The following is a 16,728-nucleotide window of genomic DNA, read 5'->3' as shown; positions in this document are numbered from 1 at the left end:
TCTTGGGCCTGTGCAGGGAATAGAGGTAGACATGGAAACCTAACTGAATGCTGGGAAAAAAGAGGCGGAGTCAGAGAGAAGCCATGGAGCCACCACCCGAGACAGATGTGCTGAAACTTTGCTGGTAGGCCATGACCTTGTGGTGATGCACAGATTAAAGAAATTGGATTAAACTAATGTGTAAGAGTTAGCCAATAAGAAGCTAGAGCTAATGGGCCAAGCAGTGATTTAAATAATACAGTTTCTGTGTGATATTTTCTGTTCTGGGCAGCCGGGACGAACAAGCAGCCTGCTGCTACATCATTAGCGAACAAATACATCTGCACTCCGTTGTGTTTGTCAGTTTCTTGTTTGCAAACCTGTAGAGACGCTTGTGCCTGGAGATCTTGGGCCCTGTTTGGGGAATACCCACTCTAAAAGGAGCTTTTAGAGACAATGGACTAATCCACTCCCTTTCTATCAGAGTAAACCAGTGTCTGAGAAGTCCCATGGCTTCCCTAGTGTACCTTAAGTTTAAGAAGAAAGACGGAAACCCCAGCCTCTAATGGAGGGAGGGCTGTTCTCTCATGCCCTTGGCTTCTTACAATGAAACATGGACGGCCAGAAAGCTTCCTTGTCAGAGCCTTCAAACACCCCCGGTGGGCGGAGAAAACCCTAGTACAAAAGAAGGAAACCAACCCCATAATTAAATACTGAACTGACTGCAGACCAGCCAGCATGAATATTGTGCTGGCTTCCCTAAACACGACAGAGGGAGGAAGGCGAGCCTCAGCCAGCCAGGGCTTACACAGAGCAGCAGTGGCAAGCCTGCAAGGCTCTGCTGGAGATGCAAATGTCTTTGACGGGATGCAAAAGTAGCTAGAGTGAGCAGCTACTGATAAGGACCTCTTCAGCATCTTTTATTAAGGTCCCTCAGCTTTCTTTGCTCCTTTCCTTTAAAGCCTCTGAGATGTGAACTGAGTTGGTTAATTCTACTAGATGGTAAAAATAAACCTTGCAGGTCCAAATCTCCATATGAAGAATAATGCACAAGGAGACATGGTAGAGAAAGGAGACCTAAGGAAGAGGTCCTAAGGTCAGGACATTGAGGTGCAGAAGCCTATATTCCTAGGCTGCCATCTAGGTGGAGACAGAAAAGACAGGCAGAGGGAAAAAAAGAAGATAGGAGAGTCATGTATCCTAATCTTAGCTGTTATCACATGTATGCAACATGTATGTAGCTTTTCTCAGCTGGAACTCACATGCATACCTTTCTACGGCTTTTAGCATGTGCACAGATCAGTAGGGCTGCTGCACTGTGTGATTAAATCACAGCCATAGTTAAAAAGGAGCCTCACCTCCAAGCCCAGCCCCATGCAACTAAAATCTGCTTGTCACTTTGTAGATCCCCCTGTTAGAGTTGTTTCATACAATGAAGCCATACAGTATGTCGTCTTTGTGAAATAGTTTCTTTGGTAGGCAGTAATGCCTTTAAGGTTTATTCAAGGGTCTCATTTTTTATAAACGTGTTTCTATTTTTGATAGACATTTGTTACCATATTATTGGGGGGTACAGTGTAATAGTCCAACACCTTTACACTTTATGGAATGATGCAATCGGGGTAACCAGCACACCTCTCACCTTAGTCATGTGACATTTCTTGGCGTTGGAAACATGACCACTGCTCTTGCCTGGCCCCAGAATGGTAAGATCCTATTGCTGAAAACTCCACACAGCTTAGTTGCAGAGTGTAAACAAACCATGCTGGAACTGAGCTGAGTGTATTCTCCAGAGGTGTTATGTAGACAGTGGGGAAAGCAACGTTCAGTGACGATCTTTCCCGACTTTAAACTCTGCAAGCTATGATAGTAACTTGCAAGGCAAGACGAGCCTCCTGATGCTACAGTGGAAAAGCTGTTCTATGGTCATCAACTGATTTCTTTTCTTTCCCATTGATTCTTTGTGAATTTCATATCATGGACCACAATCTCCTTCATCTCTCGACCCCTCCTCATCTGCCCTTACAACCTCTCCCCAAAAGAAAACAAAAAATAAAAATATGAATTAAAGAGAACAAGCAAAAATAAGCCAACAACATCAAAAGCAATCTTGCAGTGGATTCTACCCTTTACTCAAACAATTTTGCTTATAAATGTTCATTGCAAGACGTGAGTTGTTGGTCTAGTTCAAGGCCCCTGCCTTCCGCCACACTGTCAATACTGGAGCTACACAGGGACTCCTCTCAAATAGCCTGTTGTTGCCCTGTGTCATGGAGCTCCTCCAGCTTTGGTTCTGTAGTGCCTTCACAGGCTCTAGCAGTTCTTAGATGGGGAAAATGTTGGGGTGGGCCTGGATTATAGGGGAGTTGGTCAGCCTGCCTGCTGTCATCTGCCTGCACCACTAGGGCCAGCTCTCCAGCTCTGTTGAGGTGAAGGGCAGGCCCAGTTCCCCCATTCTTGGCTCATGCCCCCTGTGCCGAATTATCCACCTGCCTGCACCCACAGCCCCAGGGCTCGCTTTAGTGTGTTGCCCTGGCAAGGTGTGGGTCCCACTCTCCTAAGAGTTGCAGTTGGTTATGGGTGGGGCCAATTAACTGATTTCTGATTGGATCTGAGTCTAGCTCTATGGCAAGAAGTTCATACCAGATATCATCTGGTCAAAAGCCCATGACTGGAGAGATTGAAAGCACTAGGGGTAACCCTACTATACTTGTATTTCTTACTACTTTTTTTTTCTTTTTTTGGTTTTTCGAGACAGGGTTTCTCTGTGGCTTTGGAGCCTGTCCTGGAACTAGCTCTGTAGACCAGGCTGGTCTTGAACTCACAGAGATCCGCCTGCCTCTGCCTCCCGAGTGCTGGGATTAAAGATATACTTGTATTTCTGAATGAATGTTATCAAACTGCCTTTTAGCTATCTATGTTTATAACCATAGTTTATTCTTATCCTCACCCCTAGTCTAAATAGCTTATCTTTGTAGTGAATACAGTTATTTACTGTGGAGACTTGTGGCTAGTCAAGGTGCCTGGTACAAGTGACTAGAGAGTGCTCAGACTTAAATAGAATGCCCCTATCAGGTGTTGAAAGTTCACAGGACATCACAACAGAGTGGATAGGAAGACTGTAATACACGGGTAATAGAGATGAGGATGGTGAAACACTGTCTCAGGGAGTGACATGATGCGTATAAACTCATGATGGCTGTGTGAACATTTCGTCATTGGTGGGAGGGACTCGTCAGGCCTCGCCTCACTCAGGATGGCTAATGGCGGTCAAGGATTGTTAGGAGTGTATAGGAAGCCATCTGTAGCCACTGGTGATCTACTTACACTACAGCAGGTAGACTCACACCCATGCCCATGCAAGTATCCTTGGTAAAATCCAGTGGGTCAAAAAGCAAAAGCAAAAAAAACCCCAAAAGATATAGAGTAGATAGAGACTTTTTGGGGAGGAGTCGATAGATATGAGAGGAGAATGGTGGAGTGTGTGTGAGGGAGTGTTCCAGAATGTATCACACTTATACATGCATGAGATTGTCAGATAGTAGATTAATTAAAATAAGTAAAATAAATTTTAAAAGTCCCAATCATAAAAAAGCCAGGAACAGAAGAGGAAGAGTCAAAGGTTTAGAACCAGGGGGAAAAAAGGCTTTAAATAAGAGAAAAGATGAGATAATGGTGGCAGAGGATGCTGGGAAAACAAAAGAGCCTAGATCACCCGGAGACTTACAAGTCAAAATGGAAAGGCCACTGAACGATCAGACTCTAATTAAATGCCAAGGGAATGCATTTTATAATGAATAAAATAGCACCACTTACTTCAAAAGTCCTTTCAACCAGACAATCTGAAATAGTAAATTAACTCTTCAGTATACTGTATAACCAAATAATCTTCCGTTCTGCATATACTTACTCGCAGCTGGTCAATATTTGGTTGGTTTCTACCTTTTTACCACTACAAGGCATATAAAACTATTTTTGATAAAGATAAAAATATCTATCCTGGTGCTTTTGATCCTTATTCAAAAATACGATCTGGATCTCTAAGGCAAGCTGTCTTGTCTATTCAGTCACTAAAACAATCCCAGGAGGGAGGTCCAGAATGTCACGGAGGGCACTCCGTGTGTTATGCCCTGTATACTAGCTATTTGCAAAAAGGGGGAATCTCATTCACTAAAAGCACACAGCAATCTGACCTCCTCCTTTAGTGATCAAGAATAAGTAGGCCAGAGGGAGGCAGTTTGGTATGTTTCCGAGAGGGGCAGAATGGAAAGAAGAAAAGCTAGTTAGTTTTGCGGATGATGGGGGCACAGATTTCTGCCCTTTGGTGAGATGCATTAAGGAGATTGTGGTACAATAGAGAAAACATTCTGGAGACATTTAGGTTTAAATCATGATCACAGGAAAAAGAGCATGGGTTCTCTCAGCAAACTAATCTATGAGAACAAGTTCTCTTGATCCATAGCTGCCACAGCCCACACCCTCTGGGCTGTAAGAAGCTGAGTGAAGTTCGGAGGAAGCTTCAGTACAGTGACTGGTCTACAGAATGAGTTAGCAAAACATAATTTTTCATTATTTCTAATGCGAGTAAGGAGACACAAACACATTAACTCACTAAACAGAAATGCATTAAACGTGCAGAATTTTCCAGTTGTAAGGGTATAGGGGCAGACAACTCAGTTCTCTGCCCTCGGGAAACCTTCATGTAGTCAAGGGCCTTCTATTGTTTGCCGAGCTTTTGACTTCAGGAGAGGAAAGCCTCCTGTGGAAGTGTATGTGCAGATGCTGTCTCTAACCTTTAGTCTGACTTTCTCTGGGGGGCTATTCTCAAATCCTTCTTCAATGCTGTATTAGAGGGGATTCTTTTGGTCCTGGCTGACAAAAACCAATTTGAACGACTTTAAGCAGGAAGATTAATTTATTTAAACATCGAGACGAATAAGAAGCCAAGGGAAATGCAGAAAATGGCACCAATGGTGGCAGCCAGGGTTGAAGGCCACCTAGGGAGCCACTGTCTCTTACATTAGCCCAGTGTGACAGCTTAAGATTCATTCTGCAGGTGATGTCCAACATGCATATTCCTTGTAGTGTTCACATATGGTAGATTCGGCTGTTATGCAGTAACCCAATTCTCACAGGTAACTCTGAGGAAATTTCCGGAAAATTCAAGTAGACAAAGAACTCTATTAGACTGTGTGGGTTGGTAGCAAGATGACAGAATATGGCCAGAGAAGTCACCCATAGGTACCCATACTGTCTACTAAGACAGAACTGCAGAAGGCTGGAGTCTTGTCACCTTCCTGGTAACCAATGTTAAGTGTAAACAGAAGTTGTCAACACTAAAAAGTGAGCAAACAGTAGACCACACAAGGCGTCCCTAAGAGAAATGAGCCAACAATACATTACTTCCTCAAATGTTCTGAGTATATTCAAAACAAACACATTAAAAGGGAATTATTCACCATTTCTATGTCAGGAAAGTAATAATGGTTTTTATTGCCCATATTAGTGTTCTTGAGGGCTTTTAAAGTACGGTAGAACTTCAAAATATTTTCCAGTGTCAGAGAATTAATTAGCTTCCCTGTGGAGTAGCTCAGAAGTGACATTGCTGTTTTGGAGATGGGAAAGGTAAGGGGTTCCACAGTTATTCAACTTCTCAATGGGTTTGCAGCAAGCGTGTGCTCTGCGCATGGATCTGGCCTGCAAGTCATGGGGACAGGAGCTGGCTGATGGGGCCACAGGGAGAGAGTTAAATTATAGAGACCCTAAAGACCAGGGTAAGAAATTTAGTCTTTACGATATGGAATCATTATTAAAATCAAAGAATACACAATATTGCTAACGCAATTAACCAACTAGTTCTACTATTCTTTATAAAATTAGCCCCTATTCTTGGAAAAGAGTTGATTCACTTGGAAAATTATTCAGATGATTGGGTGGTTCTTTAGTTCATGTGCTGATACTTTCTGGATTGAAATTTGTGCAATTGTGTCAAGACTGAATGAGCCTATATCTCTGCGTTCATGAATCATTGGGTGTTCATTATTAAGGGAAGGTCTGATTATACTGGGGCCTCCCTCTCCATGTAAACCAAGCCACCAGCTATGAGAAAGACCTAGAGCTCCTGGAGAGCAGTGTGTATGGAGATGAGGTCACCACCAGGCCCCCAGCTGCCATGGAGTACAAGGCTAAACACAGCACAGCCTTCCTTTGCTTCTTGAGGTTGAGCTCAGCAGCAAGCATGCTCTTGAGGGGCCTCCTTGCCCAAATTCCAGCATTAAGCTGCTTTGCAATGGCTTCCTATCACTTGAAATACCTCTCAAAGGTTTTGTGGGAGCATCATCTTCACGCCTTAATTTTTTTTTTCCATTTCATAAGCAACAGGGCTTCAGGCACCCTAACCGTTTGAATTTGAGAAACTCAGCAGCCCCCTCCCTTGAGAAATAGGCCTTTGTACTTTTTTAGAAACATTTCAGTTGGGAATGCGGTATAGAATTGGAGGGATTTCTTCTACATGCAAAGGTTCCTGGAACACACTGACCAAAACAGAGCACTCCATTTCCAAAGGAAGTCAGACAGAAAGCAGCAGCACGTCCCATTTTCCCGGGTATCTTTGGAACATTTCTGGTGTGTGCAGACAACTTTTACAAAAGGCCCAGCTCTGAAGCAGAAGGCCTTGAAGGTGAATTTGAAGGTCAGAGAGCCTCATGACCCTTTCATGCTAAGTTCCTTCTCTGGTGCACTAATTAAGTTATAGGTAGAGCTTCCAAGAAGCTTCCTTTCTCCTGTTTCGTTTTTAAATTGCACAAGCAGAGGAAACAACCAATCAGAGTCTCATATTAAATCCCATATTTTGCTGAGCTAGACTTGATTCCCGGTTGCTACAAAACAAATCTAAGTTTATATCAGAGGTGACAAACTCCACGCCTTGTCATTTTTCCTTTTTATAGCATAGGTGACACCAACAGTCAACAGGTCATGTTGACAACTTGGTGAGCCAACCAAACCAGAAAGCCACCTAAAGATTATCTGAGCCACAGTCAGGATTTTTTCTTTCTTTTTAAGTTTACCTCAATGAATGTATTAGGGACATTAGTAAGTGATGAATGCTTCACACACACACACCATTTCATTTCAAACACAGCATCAAGATAACCACACAGCAGAGAAAATAAAGCTTCAGACATGATTGGTCAACAATACGGAAGGTCTGGCTCTAAGCCAGATCTGCGGGATCCAGGTTCTGAACCCCATTGTGTCCTGTGTCATCTTGGAACCCTTCAACTAAACCTACACCCGACATCCACGACAATACTCATCTATAACGATTCAAAGTGTAGCATTTTATCACATATTCTTATGAAATATTTCACTATTTGTCTCTCATTCTCTCCCAGCCGTCCACGGCTTTGGACAGCAGTCTAGCAAGCATCACTACAGATGGGTTTAGTTATATGTTCTCAGTTAACTCCTGAGTTGAGAGGAGTAGAATCGTTGGCACGGTACCTCAAACAAATTGTATACGTTCAATAAGAATAACATGTTTCCCTCTAAATAAATACACCAATTTACATGCCTACTGTCCATACATATATATTTCTAGGACCTTAAAGTCTTAGTTTAAAACTGTTAAAAATATGATAATTCAAATCCAGACTAATCAAATCACATTGCAAAATATTAGAAATGCGAGCCACTATATATACTATATAAGGATATATAGTATATAGCATAAGGGCATGCCTGCTCTGGGGTGTCAACGGTTTACATTTTTGCAATGTGTCTAGATGTAGCATACCTCTTCACAGTCCAGCAGTGAAACCCTGCTCAGAATCTTCTGAATGTATCTGCAATGAAGAAGCATCATTGCAAACATGGGGAATGTCAGCAGGCTTCCAACAAGCTTGATACAGGCCACCAAATATTAAAGACGTTTCTGGTGGATCCCCGTCAGGCATGGATTTGATCTGGGTGCCAGCTGCAGTAAGCCTGACTCTTGCCCTGTGTGTGAGCTCAACAGCATGGCTTTCCCGCCTGTGGGGATTCAGCAGAGAAGTGAGGTGGTCACTGGGGGCAGAGGAACCAGGAACAAAGACGGAGGAAATGGCTGTGTGCTGTCGGCAAAGGGGCCTGTGAAAATCGCCATGCGTGGGTCTTGCTCCTCCAGAAACTCCTAGAGGTTGTATCTCAATAGTCCTTTATTCCAGGGACATTGGCATTTACTGCTCGTGAAGGAGGTGATCTTTGACCAGATAAGCATCCCTTGTCTCCAGATGCCAGCAGTGTTGAATGTTGCACCTGGAAGGGGTCTCACAGGTGAGTGAAATGATAAAAATCATCACCGTGTCAGCCCTACAGTTGATGGGAGATGAAAGCCTGTGACAGCAGAGAGAAGAGAATTTAGATTGATTTGGCCAGGGGTGGAGGTTAGGAGGAAGGAGACTTAGAAAAACCCTGCTGTTTATTGAAGCTAGAAAAGCAAGTTGTTCGATCTAAAACTGGTTTCTTGTGCTGATCATATGAAGTCATGAAATAAGAATATTACGGAAACTAGTAATTCTTTCTCTGTCTTGTCTCTTCTCCTTCTGTCTCTGTCTTGGTCTCTGTCTCTCTTGAACACACAGACACACCACACAGTCTGTCTTAAGGGACTATTTCTGTTGCGCAATGTAAGCTATTTCTGAGAGGGACGGGGAATCCTGGGGGAGCAGGAGAGACTGGCTGCCAAGAATTAGGGACTACTATTGATTGCCTAAATGTTGGGCACCGGGAATTCAGGGTACGCTCGTCTGGAAATCAGAGAATGGAACAACCCTGGGTATGCAGTACTGTCTCCTTTCTCACTCATTCTCCTGCACAATCGCCTAGCACAATATTTGGTACCCAATAAAAAGTCATTTGTAGAGTTAATTTTAAATATTTCCTTTTTCCCTATTGACAGCAATGAGCCTTGGCTAAACAGTTGCCCTGTTTAGTAATCAGAAAACAGAAGGGGGAAAAAAGGGCCCATAGCAACCTTTCCTGGAACTGTGCAAGGGGATGCAAGAGCAGAGGAGGAAGCTAAGGCTCCTACCTAAGCTCTGGCTTCTTCAGCCAAAACTGAAGCCCCTCCTCTCCCCATTCAGGACCCTCCAACTAGAAGGCAGAAAACTGTGTCAGTGAGGTGATAGCCAGCTCTGCTGTCACGTTCACTCCTTCTAGCTCTTCTAGTCCCCAGAAGCCTCGCCCCTCCTCCTCCATCCCCAGCCCAGGTTTGGAGGCGAGTCCCCTCTAGTGACTGAGCCGCCTGCATGTTGGCGAGTGGCTTTCTGCCTCCCTCATATCTTTGTCTCCTCCTCCAGCGAGTCTCCTGCTCCCCGCACAGGGTCTGCAGTGGCCGCCGCCGCAGCGAAAAGCCAAGTCGTGCCCCACAAGGCAGCCCGGGGCCGCACCCTCGCTCGCTCGGTGGCGGCGCGCAAAGACGCCAGCCGCGCCACGCACAGCCTGCGTCCTGCGCCCCGGCCACAGCGCATCCACGCCGCCGCGGCGGTCGCTCCGGAGCGGAGCCCGGCCGGCGGGCCGGGTCGGGGTGGGCAGCCCAGTTTGCAGCCTGCTGGAGGTGGCGGCCGCTGCAGCCCTGGCAGCCCGCACACCCCTAGGCATACGCACCAAACGCCTCCTCCCTGCGCCACGAGGATGGAGCAGCCATCCCAACCCAGGACTGGCGCAAGGTAAGGTGCAGCCGCCTGTTGCTTTACGCAGAGCGCGGGATCAGCTCCCAGTCAGGTTGCCTAGGCCATCTCTCTGGGAAGCAGAGAACGGTGACCGCAGTTTTGAGTCCTGTCAGTCCAAATCCCGGGTCCCTATGATACAGATCTTTGGAGAGACTCTGCCTGGAATACGAGGAGTCGACCCTTTTCGCTCTTGTGCAACCAGGTGCCATGCAGTAGTCTGCAAACTTTTGTGACCCTCCCTGTATGATTCTCACCTGGTGCGGTGCTAGTTCATTTCTCTCGTGCGCCCTTCCCCCAGCTCCCCTTTCCTTAACGCATTTGCCCATTTCTCTCACTGTGTTCTTGCAGTTCGACTTTTCACTCCCTGCAGCTCCGGTTCCAGAGGCGAGGGTTTGGGATCTAGTAGTGCTTCTCCTGCTTGTCGCAGCTGGGTAGGAGCAGAGAAGGAAAACCAGGAGAGGTGGGACTTTAAGGGAAGGTTTCTGCCACCCCGGGGGTCTCCATCCAGAGCGGTGGGGGTCAGACAACTCAAGCACGCCACCCCCAACTCGATAATAAAATCCCCGGAGTGGCTTTCGGTTACGGTTTGGTGCCTTGGGGAATGCAAGTGAGGTTCTGGGTGGGTGAAGTAAGTGGTATTGGGAGGAAAGGGTCTCTTTTGAGGATGTAGGCGGCAGCCCTAGAGTAAGATCTGCCTAAGGGTGAGGGGACGGAAGGCTAGGTTAACATGGGCGAAGGGGCAGCCCAGTGTGGTCACCGAAGAGGATTTGGAAAAGAGACTGAAGTCCGGTGGGGGCGGGAGGGGGGCCGCCAGCCTGGATGTGTAAATCCAGGGGGAGGGGCTAGGTACCTGGGAGGTCCCGAGGTGGGGAGCAGCTCCTGGAATTCCTGCCCCGGGTATTTAGGAAGGCTGGCTGCTTCTGCCTAGGGTAGAAAGAGCTCCCTCCCCAGGAACAAACAAACCTCTCGGCTACATTCTGAATGCGTTGGCATCTTGGGCGGTGACTGAATGTTCAGATCATGGACCGAGGACGCTGTTCCTGGCTCCAAGAGGACCACAGCCCCTTTCCTCTCTTGCACCCGCTCGCTTCTACACCCCTTCATCTTCGCAATCGGGTCGGTAGATCTACGCCCACTGTCTCTGACAGCACTAGGGTGTCAAGGATGTCTCCACACGTCCCAGAAGGGGAAGGGGACTCCTGGCCTGATCCCTAGGGGTATACGTGTGGAAAGCAAAGGGGAGTCCCCAACGCTCAGCAGATAGCCTGGGGTCCCAACCCTCCAGAGGAGAGTGCCGGGCGGAGGCTGCACTTGCAGCCACCTTCTCCGAGCTGCTTCAAGGTTTGCACCTGGGCGGAGCAAAGAAGGGAGTGGGGGAGCCCAGAGCGGGTCTGGGAAAGATCCTCAGCTTAGCACCGGAGGGTGTGTGCAGAGTCTCAGCGGAAGGGGTGTGCTCAGCTTCTCCTGTGAAGGGAGACCCAGCTTCTCAACCTGGTGTCGGGGATCAGAGGTGGGTCTACCCACTTTGCAACCCCCAGATAAATCGCCCCGTTTTTTTCTGGTGGCTTGGTGGATGCAGAAATACTTCCCACCCCAGCCTTCTGGCCTTCAAGACCACTTGTAGGAAGGGGCCTAGTGTGCCCCCTGCAAAGAAAGGAAGTCCCCTCTCTGTCCCCAAACTCCTCTCTTTCTGGGTGGGGAACATGTCACCAGGTCTGGTAGAGGAGGTGCATAGCCCTCCTCACCCCATCTCCTGGGACACTTTTGGTTGAGAGTCCTGCCTCTCTTCAGATCCTTGCGAGCCTGGTGGGGAAGCATTTGGAGGTCGTGCTGATGTGGGCTGTGGACAGCTTCCAGGTACTCCCTGCCTGAACTTCTCATATTCTGGCTTCTAGGAGAACAACCTTCCCTAGGTTGCCCTGCGACTGCTTCTCTTATCCTGCACTAGCTAGGAGAAAGCAGGATTGGAGTCACTGTTGTTACCTTTTTGGAGAGAGCTTTCCAGAGGAGAGGTGGACTATCCGTCAGGGCTCTAGTAGGAATTTTATGGTAGACACTCCTGTCCCGAGGCCTACCTGGAGCTGCTCATTCCTACTTCCAAACAGACAGCTCTAGAGCCAGAGAAGGGAGAATGGGGGTTCCCTCCACACAAGCTTCTGGTGCATTTCTGGGGCACAAAGGCCACACCCTCACCAGCCCTGACTGGTGACAGCAAGCAGCCTCTTCTGAATTACCTGGATATCTGAGGTAGGACCCTAGACCTCAACCACTCTGACAGATTTCTAGATGTTTCTCAGCTATGTCAGTGTTCCCCCTTTTCACAGAACACAGAAATAGGGAGGGTGTCTTATGTCTTGGGAACTTGGGAGACGACTTTAAAACCTCACTGCGGTGGCTTGGGTCAGTGTTTGAACTGTGTAGGGGAGAATAGCGTGATAATGGTGCCTCTTAGTAGCCAGCATGCTAGCCTCTCTGAAAGCTAGCATAGACTACTGACACTCTATGCCTAGAGTCTCCTGGGGTGCACCGGGAGCCAGTCTGAGGAGCCCCTTCTTGTTGTTGAGCTTCTCTTTTCAACCTGTTAGCAGATAGCAGATGTTTCTCTTTTAAATTCAGAACTGGATACCTATGTGTGGTCTGCTTTGTGCTACAAAGTCAGGGTAGCAAGGGTATTCCACGGGAGAATGTCTGTCTGGGAATTGGATGAGAACACAAACGCTGACTGCGAGCTCAGAGGCCATGGTTTTTCCTGCCTTGCAGGAGGCCAGCTGGTGTTGGGTACCACCCGTCAGTGAGCCTGCAGCATAAGTAGTGTGAGTGAGAGCCATTACCTTCCCATCCCTGCGTCCAGTGAACTTTGCTTATGCACAGATAGATGTTTATTTCTGATTTTTTCCTCAGCATCTTTAAGATACTTGGGGGAAAAGACTTCCTTATTTTAAACAAAAAAAGCTGCAGGAACCCAGCTCTTTGGGGAGGGGAAGGGCTTGCAGTAGACTCTTTATAATCCTTCCAATTAACAAAAATTAACTAACCATGTGAAACTTTAATGGTTCTAAATAAGATTAAATGACTTCGCAGCCATTTTTGAAAGGTCTTATCAAGTTTAGGTGGGTTTTGTTCTACCCTCCTCACAGTCATTTACGTGAGGTGAGGAACTGTTAAGACTTGAAGGGAAGTCTCTTTTTGAAGCAACCAGATGCATTGGTGAATTTCTCCCCTGTAGCTTCCAACTGCATTCGGCTTCCTGACTGACATAATTCTAAGTGTCGCCTTGTACTTTAAACTCCCGTACTCCTCACCGACTGGGACACTCCACAGCCAGCACTTCCCAGCCACGCAGGCGTTCTGTCCACCTCTAGAAGTCTTGTAGAGTAGGATTCTGGCTACTGGGGAGAGGTCATGTATTTTCTCCAGGTCATAGTTGCAGGATGACCTCCCTTTGAAGACAAACTAAGCAAACTCCAGCTAGAGAGTAAGAAGAACCCAGTTCTCAGCTCCACGAGGACGGCAGGAGTTAAAAGTGAACATGGACACCTGGTGGCTCTTATGTCACTCCCAATTTAGTGACATGCTGGCACAGAGAATCTGGGCAGTGGCTGGTGGAGGAGGAGAAGGTGAGGCCTGCTGGAGAAACTGGATGACAGGAACTCCCGAAGCAAGGGATATGTCACAGAGACCATTCGTGGTCATCTTTTCCATCCATCTGCCTACCTACTGTCTATGTCTGTCTGGCAAATCCCAGGGTCTCAGCATCTTCGGTGGCTGCATTCAATTTCTGAAGAGTTCATTAGAAAATGAGTCATGACTTAATTTGAGTAGGAAATTTTATCCACCTGCCACACTCTTCCAGGAGGACTTTGAACGATCAGTTTGTCCCCAAAATGTAACTGTCTCAAGGTTAGGACTCTAGTTGGGTTAAGGCAGTTAAAGAATAAGTTGTATCCTTGAAATCCATAATGACAACATGCCAAGAAATGCTCTCTGTTCTCCGCCACAGAGAGGAGACTCTGGAGAAGCTGGGTGGATTCCCTGGTCGGCCATTTCAGGCTTCTCAGAGGAGGTGGGTGTTAGCTGCTGTCTCAGACTCCTGTGACCCATGCCCTCTCTTCTTACTCTATGGGAGCCTTTGTGGTATCCCATCAAGTGGCTCCCAGGATGTCATTGCAATTCTCCAATCCTCATTCTGAATCCTATACATGTGAGTTTGTGGACAAGAAAAAAACTAAACAGCCATGAGAGTAATCACAGGAAAAATGAAGTCTTCTTTTAGAAAACATTGGCGGTATAGGCTCATGTTCTAAATGGTGCGAAAACTTCCATTTTCTGTTGATTTTTTAAAATAAATAATCAAGACCCAGTGTACCCAACTTGGATTTTTAATAGCAAGAGAAGCCAAAGTAGATTCTAATAAAAGGGTTTGAAGACAATTCCATAAATAAAGCAAACAAAATAAAATGAGAAGAACAAAATAGAACCAGAGAGGTTTTACCCTCATGCACTCTGTCTAAGCCATTGTATAGATCTTAAACCATGGCCACTTCTGAGTTCTCTTTGTGACTCATTGTGCTCATTGTCTCTATAGATTGTGACTCTGAACAGTTTTTTAAGAATGCAGGGCAGACCTGGCTTTTAGATCGACTTTTGTGTGTTGTGTACAAAATGTTAGAAGATTGATGCGTCTCAGCTCAGCATGTGACATGGCCATTTCCGGTGAAAGTGAAGTCTGGAGTCTTCTCTAGAGCTAGTGGTCTTTCCCAGAAGGAGTAAATTAATATAAGGCCCATACAATTCTTCATACATGAATGATTGAGTCTTGGAGTGAGAACTAGTCCCATAAGAATGGGTTTTTGTCTTCGAAGGATAAATTGAACAGATTAGGGAAGGTTACGATGTTTATTGTTTCATTCTGTGCTGAGCTCCTAAGTACATTTTATGTTAGTACTTGCCTAGTGAAATATCACTACACTCTTAGGCAGTGTTTTAAAAGAGTTCTAGCACCTTTTATTAGGGAAAAAATATATCTCAAACTATTTTCAATATCATGGAACAAACTTAAGAGTGTACTGTGTTTTCAAGTGTAGGTTAGCTTCCTGGTTTCTTTCCTTCCCCCTTCCTCCCATCTTCCCTCTCTCTTTCCTGCCCTACCTTTCTTCCTGGGTTATTGATAAGGTCGCCATTCTCTCCGTTACCATTTCTGGCAGAAACTTTCACAGGCCATATCTCTAGATGAGGGCAGGGCTGCAGAAACCCTGCATGGTGTGTTTATCTAAAAGTGCAAATTGTGAGGCTTCTTTTTAGTTCTCCCCGTCTTCTAGCTTCACTTCAGGTTTAGGGAAACAGGCCTGCCCTAAGGGCTCTCTGCTTGCAGTGACTAAGCAATGTGCTTGGCTGGAAACTTGGGCAGGAGAAAAGTCTTGGTCTGGCCTCTGGGGTTCCCAACAGCGGGGCTATTGGAGTTCCCCGGCAGGATGCTTTCCACCCACCTCACAAGTTACGCTTTCATCTTCTCCTTAGGAGTAGTGTACAGGCACTTATTGGGATGCACAGTCTCTTCTTCCAACTGTGTCTCAGAAATACCTCCCGCCAGGAAAATGTAGCTTATTCCTGGATGGTATGATGGAGTCTATCTGTGACCAACACTTCTGCTGCAGAGCCTAAGGAGATGGCAAGTGGCCAGCAGGTGCAGGCGGGCCAGGTGACAGGCAAGAGCAGCAGAGAAGAAGGCAAGTCCAAGAGAAGTCGAGAGAGAGACCCCGGGGAACTGAAACAGGCCAAGCAAGGGGGTCTTAGCACAGGAGAGTGGCACCTATGTCACCTCCCAACCGAAGGACACGGAATAAAACAAAACAAAACAAGAGGGAGACAAAGACAGTGTGAGGTGTGTCACCTGATGTGGTGATGGATGTGAGAGAAAAGTGAGCTAAGAAGTTTCTAATTGTCTGAATCTGCTCGGAGGGTCACATTTCTTTTTCACATGCCGTAACAACGCATTGTTGTGCCTCCCCATCCCCAGCCCTGGCCGCTTATAGCCATTTGTAGCACAGTGCACTTGTCAGACCTGATGAGGCCATGGGGCCCCGGGATAGATGTTTAAATGCACTGCATATATGTAAGATCACACGTAAGATTCACTTTCAGCCCTTGTTGCTGCCGTCTATGATTCCTATGGAATGCATGCGTTAATATAACCTCTGTGGTTGGAATAGGTGCTGCCGCTTCAAAGTCTCAGTGAGTACATGTGCCACGCTGAGATTGCTGCCCTATGGCTGGTCGTGCCTCCTCTGCTTCAGCGACAGAACCCTAGCTCTGCTAGTTCCCATGGGGCCTGCGTTGGCATTCTAATGCAGCCCTACGTCGTGATGGAAGGTCAATGAACAAAAGCTGTGAAGTCTGTTCATTCAAGTTCATGGTCACTTGGGTTCTGTTGGTGGATGTCTTGCAAGTCTATGACCCCATAAGAACACTGGGCCAGGGTGACCACTGAGTTTGCCGAGCGTCTTTGGAAAATGCGAAGGTCTGTGGCTGTTTCTTCAAGCTACTGGCTGTAAGTTGAGGTGGATTTTGATGGGCTGTAATACAGAGGTCTTTGTGGCTGCTTTAACTTTCTTCTTAGAGCAATTTGAACTTCTCTGCACCAAGGAATATCTTTTTCTTCCTTATTTGTGGGCATCAAAGATGTTGGAAAATGGAGACAGCTGTAGGCCGAAAGAATATCCCATATCAGGTCCCCTGCCGGGCTATGGGAGGCTGCATGGATGGCAGGGGAAAGAGTGTCTGGGGTAGTCGTCCCAGGAGCACCGTGGTAGTGGGGAGATGAGCTGTGGCTGTGTTTTGCTTCCAGAAATATCCCCTTTAGTAGTGAAGCCTTTTCTTGATGCAAACAGTAAGAAAGCAAGAGAAGAGACACATGCAGGCCGTGTTCAGGCTCCCACTGAAAATAAAGGAGCCTATGTTCCCAAGCCGGCTGAAAGTTGCTAAGACGTGCACCTGAAATTCCTCATTTTAAATGTGATTCTGCCTGCCAGTCTGCATGAAC

At 46.7% G+C, this 16,728-nt stretch overlaps 1 protein-coding gene across 3 annotated transcripts in view; it reads left to right on the top strand.

Annotated features, from left to right (window-relative positions):
* The first annotated feature begins 9,245 nt into the window (after window positions 1-9,245).
* Lrrc3b (leucine rich repeat containing 3B) overlaps window positions 9,246-16,728 on the top strand; it is an 83,091-nt gene continuing 75,608 nt past the window's right edge. Inside the window, exons 1-2 of one of the 3 annotated variants that reach the window (XM_075988623.1) lie at window positions 10,095-10,149; window positions 10,623-10,805. The gene's annotated coding sequence lies outside the window, so the exon portion shown is untranslated. Of the gene's footprint in view, window positions 9,687-10,094; window positions 10,150-10,622; window positions 10,806-11,421; window positions 11,547-16,728 lie in introns of those variants that run through there. The other 2 variants (XM_075988622.1, XM_075988624.1) reach the window with 2 other exon arrangements.

This window comes from Microtus pennsylvanicus, chromosome 10 (genome assembly GCF_037038515.1).
Source record: "Microtus pennsylvanicus isolate mMicPen1 chromosome 10, mMicPen1.hap1, whole genome shotgun sequence".
NCBI classification, from domain to species: Eukaryota; Metazoa; Chordata; class Mammalia; order Rodentia; family Cricetidae; genus Microtus; species Microtus pennsylvanicus.
This window is presented reverse-complemented; position numbering and strand designations above follow the sequence as displayed.